This window comes from Nicotiana tabacum, chromosome 22 (assembly GCF_000715075.1).
Source record: "Nicotiana tabacum cultivar K326 chromosome 22, ASM71507v2, whole genome shotgun sequence".
NCBI classification, from domain to species: Eukaryota; Viridiplantae; Streptophyta; class Magnoliopsida; order Solanales; family Solanaceae; genus Nicotiana; species Nicotiana tabacum.
In genome coordinates, this window is record NC_134101.1 from 106,402,279 (window position 1) to 106,410,621 (window position 8,343).

Sequence of the window (8,343 nt, forward strand, 5' to 3'; positions counted from 1 at the left end):
AGAAGGTTAAAGTGATTCAGGATAGACTCCGTACAGCCCAGTCCAGACAAAAGAGTTATGCGGACTGGAAGGTTTGTGATGTTTCCTATATGGTTGGAGAGCGAGTTCTGCTTCGAGTTTCGCCTATGAAGGGCGTTATGAGATTTGGGAAGAAAGGGAAGTTGAGTCCTAGGTTTATTGGCCCTTTTGAGATATTGCGGCGTGTTTGGGAGGTTGCTTATGAGCTTGCCTTACCTCCCAGCTTGGCAGGAAGTCATCCGGTGTTTCATATTTCGATGCTCAGGAAGTATCACGGTGATCCGTCGCACGTGTTGGATTTCAGTTTAGTCCAGTTGGATAAGGATCTATCTTATGTTCAGGAGCCAGTGGCGATATTGGACAGGCATGTTCAAAAGCTGAGGTCAAAGAACATTGCATCAGTGAAGGTTTAGTGGCGGGGTCAGCTGGTCGAGAAGGCGACCTGGGAGACCGAGCAGGATATGCACAACCGTTCCCCTCATCTTTTCACTACTTCAGGTATGTCTTTATGCTCGTTCGAGGATGAACGGATGTTTAAGTGTAGGAAGATGTAACGATCAGGCCAGTCGTTTTAAGAATTAATGACCCGATCCCCTATTAATTACTTTCCCTGTGTCTGTTTCTGCTATTTTGATTTGCCGGGATGTTTGGTTTTGAGCTTCGGAGAGTTTTGGGATACTTAGTCCCTAAAAGAGAGCTTAAGATTTAAAATTTGGACTCCGTAGCTTATTTAGGCTTGAAATGCCGAAAGTTTAATTTTTGAAGTTTCCGGATCAATAGTGAGATTTTGATATCAGGGCCCGAATGGAATTCCGAAAATTGGAGTAGCTCCGTAGTGTTGAATATGACGTGCTTGCAAAATTTCAGATCATTCGGACGAGGTTTGATAGAGTTTTTGATCAAAAGCGTAATTTGAGAGTTTTTGGAGTTCTTAGGCTTGAATCAGATGTTAAATTGGTGTTTTGATGTTGTTTTGAGCGTTCTAAAGGTTGGAACAAGTTTGAATGATGTTTTAGGATTGGTTGGCATGTTTGGTTGAGGTCCCGGGGGCCTCGTGTGTGTTTCGGATGCTCAACGGACCATTTTTGGACTTGGAGAAGGATTAGATTTTTGCTGGTTTTGTTGCAGACTTTTCTTCATCGCGATCACGTGAGGAGGCTCGTGATCGCGAAGGCTTGGATGAGGAGGAGGGGATTTTGTTCTACGCGATCGCGGGAAGGGGAGTGCAAACGAGTAGTAATAGTAGGAGTTGAATCGCGAACGTATGGGCTACGCCGCGTTCGCGAAGAGGAAGAAGTGAGGCAGCCGAGGATTTCGAAGTTGCTCTTCGCGATCGTGTGAGGTCAACTGCGATCGCGTAGAGCTAAGCAGTACAACATTGCGATCGCGTAGGTATTGCTGCATTCGAGTAGGGTTAATTTGGGGGTCAATGATATTGCTCTTCGCGATCGCGTGGGACTTTCCGCGATCGCGATTAAGGATTTGCCTGGGCAGAATATAAAATTTCAAAGTCGAGGGTTTAGCCATTTTTTTTATCAAAACTAGAGCTTGGGAGCTCGAATTTGAGCGAGATTTTGAGGGATTTTCAGAGATATCGATTGGGTAGTGATTCCTAACTCCTTTTTGCTTATAACCCATTAATCTAAACATGAATTCATCATCTAATTTCGGATTTGGGGTGAGAAATTAGGGAAAAATTTGGAAAATGTTCTTAGACCTAATTTTTGAGTTTTGATTGGGGATTTGACATTGGATTTGGATAATTTTGGTATGGTTAGAATTGTGAGTAAATGAGGGTTCATAATCCATAACTTTTACCTGATTCCGAGATGTGGGCCCGAGGGGCATTTTGGTCATTTTTCCTAATTTTGCGTATTAGCTTAGAATTAATTAGTGGAAAATTGAAGTTATATTTACATTATGCAATTGATTTGAATATATTTGGGCCATTTGGAGTCGAGTACTCGTGGCAAGAGCGTGGTTTCAGGTTGATTTTGAACCGGTTCGAGGTAAGTGGCTTGCCTAACCTTGTGTGAGGGAACTCCCCTTAGGATTTGGTATTGTTGATATTTGAAATGCCTAGTACGTGAGGTGACGAGTGCGTACTTGTGCTAATTGTTGAAAATCCTATTTTCATTAATTAACCTTAACTATGTTTCTTTTTCCTGTCTATACTACTTGCAATGTAAGCCTGTTGTTAGCTTAGGGAAGCATGTCTAATTGACTTAATTGCTTTACTTGCTCAAACTGCCTTAATTGAATTGTGTGCAGCATGCTAGGTTAGAAATACCTGTTTTACCTTGGTATGAAAATTTGAATTGAATTGAGTATTCTTCGTGTTGCTGCTATGTGTTTACTTTGGGATTACGGATTTGTATTCCGGGAGATCCCCTGCACATATATTGATTTGGACTATAGTACGGGATACCGAGAGATCCCTATCACGTATATTGAGGATACTAAGATATCCTCGGGATACCGAGAGATCCCCAACACATATATTAAGGATACTAAGAGATCCTCGGGATACCGAGAGATCCCCAACACACATATTGAGGATACTAAGAGATCCTCAGGATACTGAGAGATCCCCGGTTGTTATCTCTGTGATGAGCTGTATTCCTTCTGGTATTATTTTGTCTCTGTTATAGTTGTTGTTATTCTTATTATCCTTTCTCACTTCATACTGTTAATATTTAATTATACTGCCATATTCTATACTGTTTTACCTCGTTTTTCATCTATATTCAGTAGGTCTTTGACTTTTCTCGTCACTACTCGACCGAGGTTAGGCTTGACACTTACTCAGTACCGCTGTGGTATACTCATGCCCTTTCTGCGCATGTTTTTCATGTGCAGATCCAGGTTCTTCGGCTCAGCCCTATCATCCTTGAGGCGAGGCGATTCTCCAGAGACTTTGAGGTATATCTACCGCGTTCGCAGACCGAGGAGTCCCTTTCCATTCTCTCTAGTAGTTATAGCCCTTTTGTATTCACTTTGATTTAGATATTCTGGAGTTAGAACACTATGTAATATCCTTAGCTTATGATTTCATGAGATTCCGAATTTTGGGAGTTATTTCAGTTTGAGAGTTTTATTGTATATGCCGAGCGACTTCTTAAACGTTCCATTAATGCTTTATTCTGCAGTTTTAGTTGGTTTTTATCTTTCGTTTCATTTTTCCGCAAATGGTTAGGCTTACATAGTTGTAGAGACTAGGTGCCGTTACGACAGTTCACGGATGGCGAACTGGGGTCGTGACAGGGGCTTTAAGGTATTTTGCCTTAGATAAATAGACACATATATTCCCCCCTTGTAGTTGTAATGACATCATAGAGAAATTGTATTTTTTTAAGTTGTCCTAAAATCTGATAATGTATCTACATAAGTTGGATCTCCATAAAATACTTTATATGATTGGCAACGTCAAGAACAAAGAATTTGAATAAGAAACGCCATCAGCTAAACTCTACTTGGAACTATAACCTCATCTAGAATAACTCTGTGGTTGTGTGAATCTAACTTGGGCTTAAAGTAAATTATGGAGCAAAAGAGTACGTAGAAAGAATGTTCATTAGGCGGCAACCTAGAAATTAAAGAATTAAAAAGGAAAGAGACAATTTGAACTGTCTGTGTGCTCCTACCTCTTTATTTCACTCTTAAACCTCTTGTATAAATCAATCAAATCTTTTCTCTTTGACTCGAATCTTCTATAATTTTCTTCAAACTATACAATATCATCCTCTATGATCTGCAGAAAACATATAAAGGTTCCTCAAATAAATGTTAAACATATCTAATACTCAACCTATTATATAGAATGGAGTAAATTGTTACCTTTGGATGATTCATAGTTCAAAAGTGTCCTTCAAGTTTTCAACTATATCCCCAGTCAAGCCGTAATAATCAACAATGTTAAGGTGAAAACTTTTATAGACATGAGTGAGGTGTCAAAGTAAGTTTGATTCATCAAAAATAATTTAGTAACGGAAAAATTGTATTTTATCATTCAAAAGAAGAAGCATGGATGGACCTCAATATCTTTGTTCAAAGCATGATATTTGTCCTTGTATAGAAGTCTTTATATAGGTACATATGTAGGAATACTACAATAAATTGTCATAAACTTATACATTAAACATTGAGGGGTCATGGATATGAAAAGCAGGGAAGTTATTATGATCATTAAAAGTACAGGTTATGAAAATAAAGAGGTGTGAGTTATGAAGATAGGATTTTTAATATAAGATAAATGAAAAAAATGATGAAAAAGGAGAAAAAAGGAGAAAAAGATAAATACGTTTCTTGGCTTAAGAGAGGTGCTACCTCACTTTCTTATTGCCTTCTTTATATATATATATATATATAGAAGTGTCTTTGGGGGCTATTAAATAGTCATTTAACTATTCATCAACCTACTGCAAAATTAAATCAAAATAGTGTTTAAATGGAAAAAGCACACATAACATATGTAGAGATCACGTTAGGCGACCTGATATCAATAGTACAAATTTGGCCATTGTAGGTAGGGCCAACCAACTACTTTTAGTTCATATACGATCAAATAATAATAGTTTTTAAGGAGTCTTAAGAATTAAATTGATTAACAACCCTACAGTTAACACAGATTTCACCAGTTGTTTCAGTTGAAGTTTTTAAGTAACTTGTCCTACTTTCTCTGGGGAATGTCCCCTCATACTTGCGGCTGACACCCTTACTAAAAAAGAAGGAAATATTTTTTGCCATAGTGGATTTTTTTTCTCATCCTTCCGCTTGGAAATTAAGTTTCATGATTGAGTTTTCCCTTTCTTCTACAGATGCTGGGGTCCAGGATTAGTTCGCCCTGTGAGAAAGGGCCTGACCCTGCCAACCAAGTGTCAAAAATAAATAGAGAAAAAAGGATATGAATAAGGGATAGGCTAGTCCCATTCAATCCATTCCTAATAATCAAACATTTAACTATTTACGATGTCTCAGTGGTGCCAAGCTTCCCATTTTGAGCATCGAGTTTTTAAAATCCTCAACAAAAAAAAAAAACAAATGGATCATCCACATAAGTTTGCACTATTTCTCTAGTATTGTCATTTCCAGTTGCTAAGACCTGGTCTGAAACAAGCAACCCTTTTCCTGAGAGAAGGTTAACATAGTATTGATTGTTGAATGTTGATGGTGTTATGTCATCAATATTTGCTAGTGTTGTGTTAGTATCAGAAACTGAACACAGTTGCTACAGTAACTGCAAGAAATCCAAATTCATATCTGAATTGCTCCTCCATTTAGCATGTAACTAAATGTTGAGCATCTAGTCCTACCAATTGTATTTTCACCTTCAATATAACAAATATTAATTAGCCTTACATTTTTTAGACCGCGATAAGTTAAACCAATATAATATCATCTAACCCTTCAAATTAAGTTTACCAGAGAGAATGACCATATCTTGATGAGAAAGACCAAGGTTTTGAAAGTTGTAAATAAGGGTGGCAAAATTAGAGTTTCGTCCAGGAATGTTGTTATTTGCTGCTTTTTTGCTAGCTGTTAAGCTATCCTTTCTCCCCATTTGCACTTCCCACCCCCAACCTCCTGACTGTAATAATTATATTGGAGTTGCATACATTATTGAAAAAGTTCTGAATTCCTTATTTGTTAGTAGTATAAAGAATAATATAATATCATAACAACAGAATCTCTAGTAGCAATAGCAAGAATATTTGCAAAAGATATAGTTTGGGGACAAGCCAATTCTAAATCACCTTTGATGGAATCAATCACTTCAAAACCCCTCAATGAGTTAAAGTTTGGAGCAAGTATTTTCTTTCCAGTAAAATTAAGGGTATCGTGCAGCAGTGCTGAAGCATCACATCCCTGAAATGCTTCTGTTATATTGAGGCAGAGGCAAACCCGAAAATAAAGAAGATAAAGAACACCAAATTTTAACGCGAAAAATCCTTCAAATCGAAGGTAAAACTCACGGGATCACAAAGATCCAAAAAGCTCCACTATAACAATAAGAGGGTTACAAAATTTCTCCAAATTGGCTACACAACAAGTGCCAAACACGGAGTAACAATAGCAACAATAGCAATAACAACAACGACAAATCAATTGAAGAAAGAGGAGAAGCCACAAAACTAGAGCTGCTATTCGGGGCTCTAAATCAGATGCTACGGGCCTCTAAATTCAATCTCCACTGTTCAAACCAAAGACCAAGATGTTATGAACATTTAATCAAATTTTCAGCCTAATCCAACGGTTAAAGAATAAGAGAACGTAATTTGAAGTTGGATGGTCGGAATAAAAATCTACAGCAAAATGAATACTTTTCTTCTCTCTTCTCTCTTGATGAATGCTCTCTCAAAAACTACTCTTATGTGCTTAAGTCTTTCAAATACTTGTACCAATGAGCATGGAACAATTCTCCAAGGTTATCCTATTTATAGATAATGAGTGGTGCTTTCTCTTAAAGCCAAAACCAACTCTAAATAGGAATAAACACCGAATTTAATTCCGAATAAGAATGAAAACCAAAAGAGAATAGGATTAGGCCATTGGGCCTTTCGCTAGACCAACACGGGCTCAACAACTTTTACATATGGAGTATTATTTAACATAAAATGTACTACTATGCAAATAAAAAGAAAAAAAAAAAGAAAAAGTGGACTTGCATTAACAAAGCAGTCGTGGAAATAAAGATGAAGCAAAGAAGCAGCCATTATGGGGTCTTGAGACACTGCTCTTTCCACCCATGAATATATGATAGCTCCAGCTTCTGGGCAGTTGTTTTGGTACAAACCAAAACTTAACACGATGGTTACATCATCAATGCATGTTTCCTTGGATTTCTTGGGAACACTATTTCCATTTGCAAATGTTACTGAAAAACTCAGTACCATTATGCATAAAGAAGCTAAGTAGAAGGAAGCTATTTTATTCCTTTTACGGGTGTGTCTTGATGATTAAAATTTTTATGGCAAGTTATGATTGTTAAGTTAATAAGGTGATAGTGAAAGTTGAGGCCTTAAATAGAGAAATTGCTCACTGCTAGTAAGAGACACAAACAAAAAAGAGAGAGCAGTTGAGAAAAATACATAGTCTTAAGTCTAATGAGTTAAATTGGAATATGAACATTATATGAGAAGTCCCATGGTGTATAACAACCCACCTAATACCAACTTATTTACACGAGGAAAATATAAGATTAATGGTTTGTTTTTTTAATGAATTCTGGTTAATTACTAGATTACTTGCATCGAAGGATACTGAACATTTGATAAATGTGCATCCTCTGTGTATGGTGGTCAATTGTTGCATAAGGAAGCAAGCCAATTCTTTGACTTATATTTGTTCCTGCAAAAATATGTCTTGTTAGGTTGGAATTAGGAGAAACACATGAGGTATAATAAAATGTTGTGGAATACTATAAATGGCTTACACCATCTGTTTCCTTCCATTTCTTGGGAAACTGAATAATGTCATGACCATTTCGTGCTATTGTCATATTACTAGAACCAATTCATAGATCTGTGATATATGCTTGAATGTTGTTGTTAGTGCATGAATTCACTAGCTGATACATGTTTTCTTATTTCATCTTTCATTGCATTTAATAGCATCAATTTTGGGTCAAATTTCTTTGGGTGATTTCTGGTTTCTTTTATTAGGGAATTTCATTACCTGTCCTTGTAACATTCAAACACAAATTACTCATACTTGTCATAAAACAAAAATTACTCATAGAATTACAACATTAATTACCTCTTTACATCATACTTTGTCTTCTATAGAAGCTGATTAATAGAACATCGGCATATGGTAATCATGGCTCTGTGAGACATTTGGACAACTCTGTGATTATTTCCTTGTCTCTCTTATCAGCTATTAGACTTCACTGTTAAATTTTTGGCGTTGCTTGATTCATCAGAGTTCTTTTGCTTTTAGAACCCAATTTACAAAGTCGCTCTTTATAATTCATGTTTTATGATTTAATCTGAATGATTTTTCAGATCTTCTGATAGAAATATGGGAGCTAAAGTGACATCGGTATGATACTTTATTCTAGGCATAATTCAAGTAGAAGAGCTTCTATATGATTGTGACCTTTGGCCGTATCATAATCTTAATTGGACTACTATATGAGTGACTACAACTTTTTCTAGATGCAGCTTTCAGAAGATATTGACCCCAACTAATTTTTATTTAGGAATAATTGATTGAATGTCAATAAGATTGTATAGGAAAAAATATAATATGACACGTTGTCACCTAAAGGAAGGACACGTGGAATCCAAGACGGAAATGTTCGCCGAACACAACTATTCCGCTTGT

At 36.7% G+C, this 8,343-nt stretch overlaps 1 pseudogene; it reads right to left on the reverse strand.

The window, feature by feature from the left end:
• Window positions 1-4,977: 4,977 nt before the first annotated feature.
• LOC107792723 (peroxidase 40-like) lies at window positions 4,978-8,105 on the reverse strand (annotated as a pseudogene).
• Window positions 8,106-8,343: the final 238 nt, after the last annotated feature.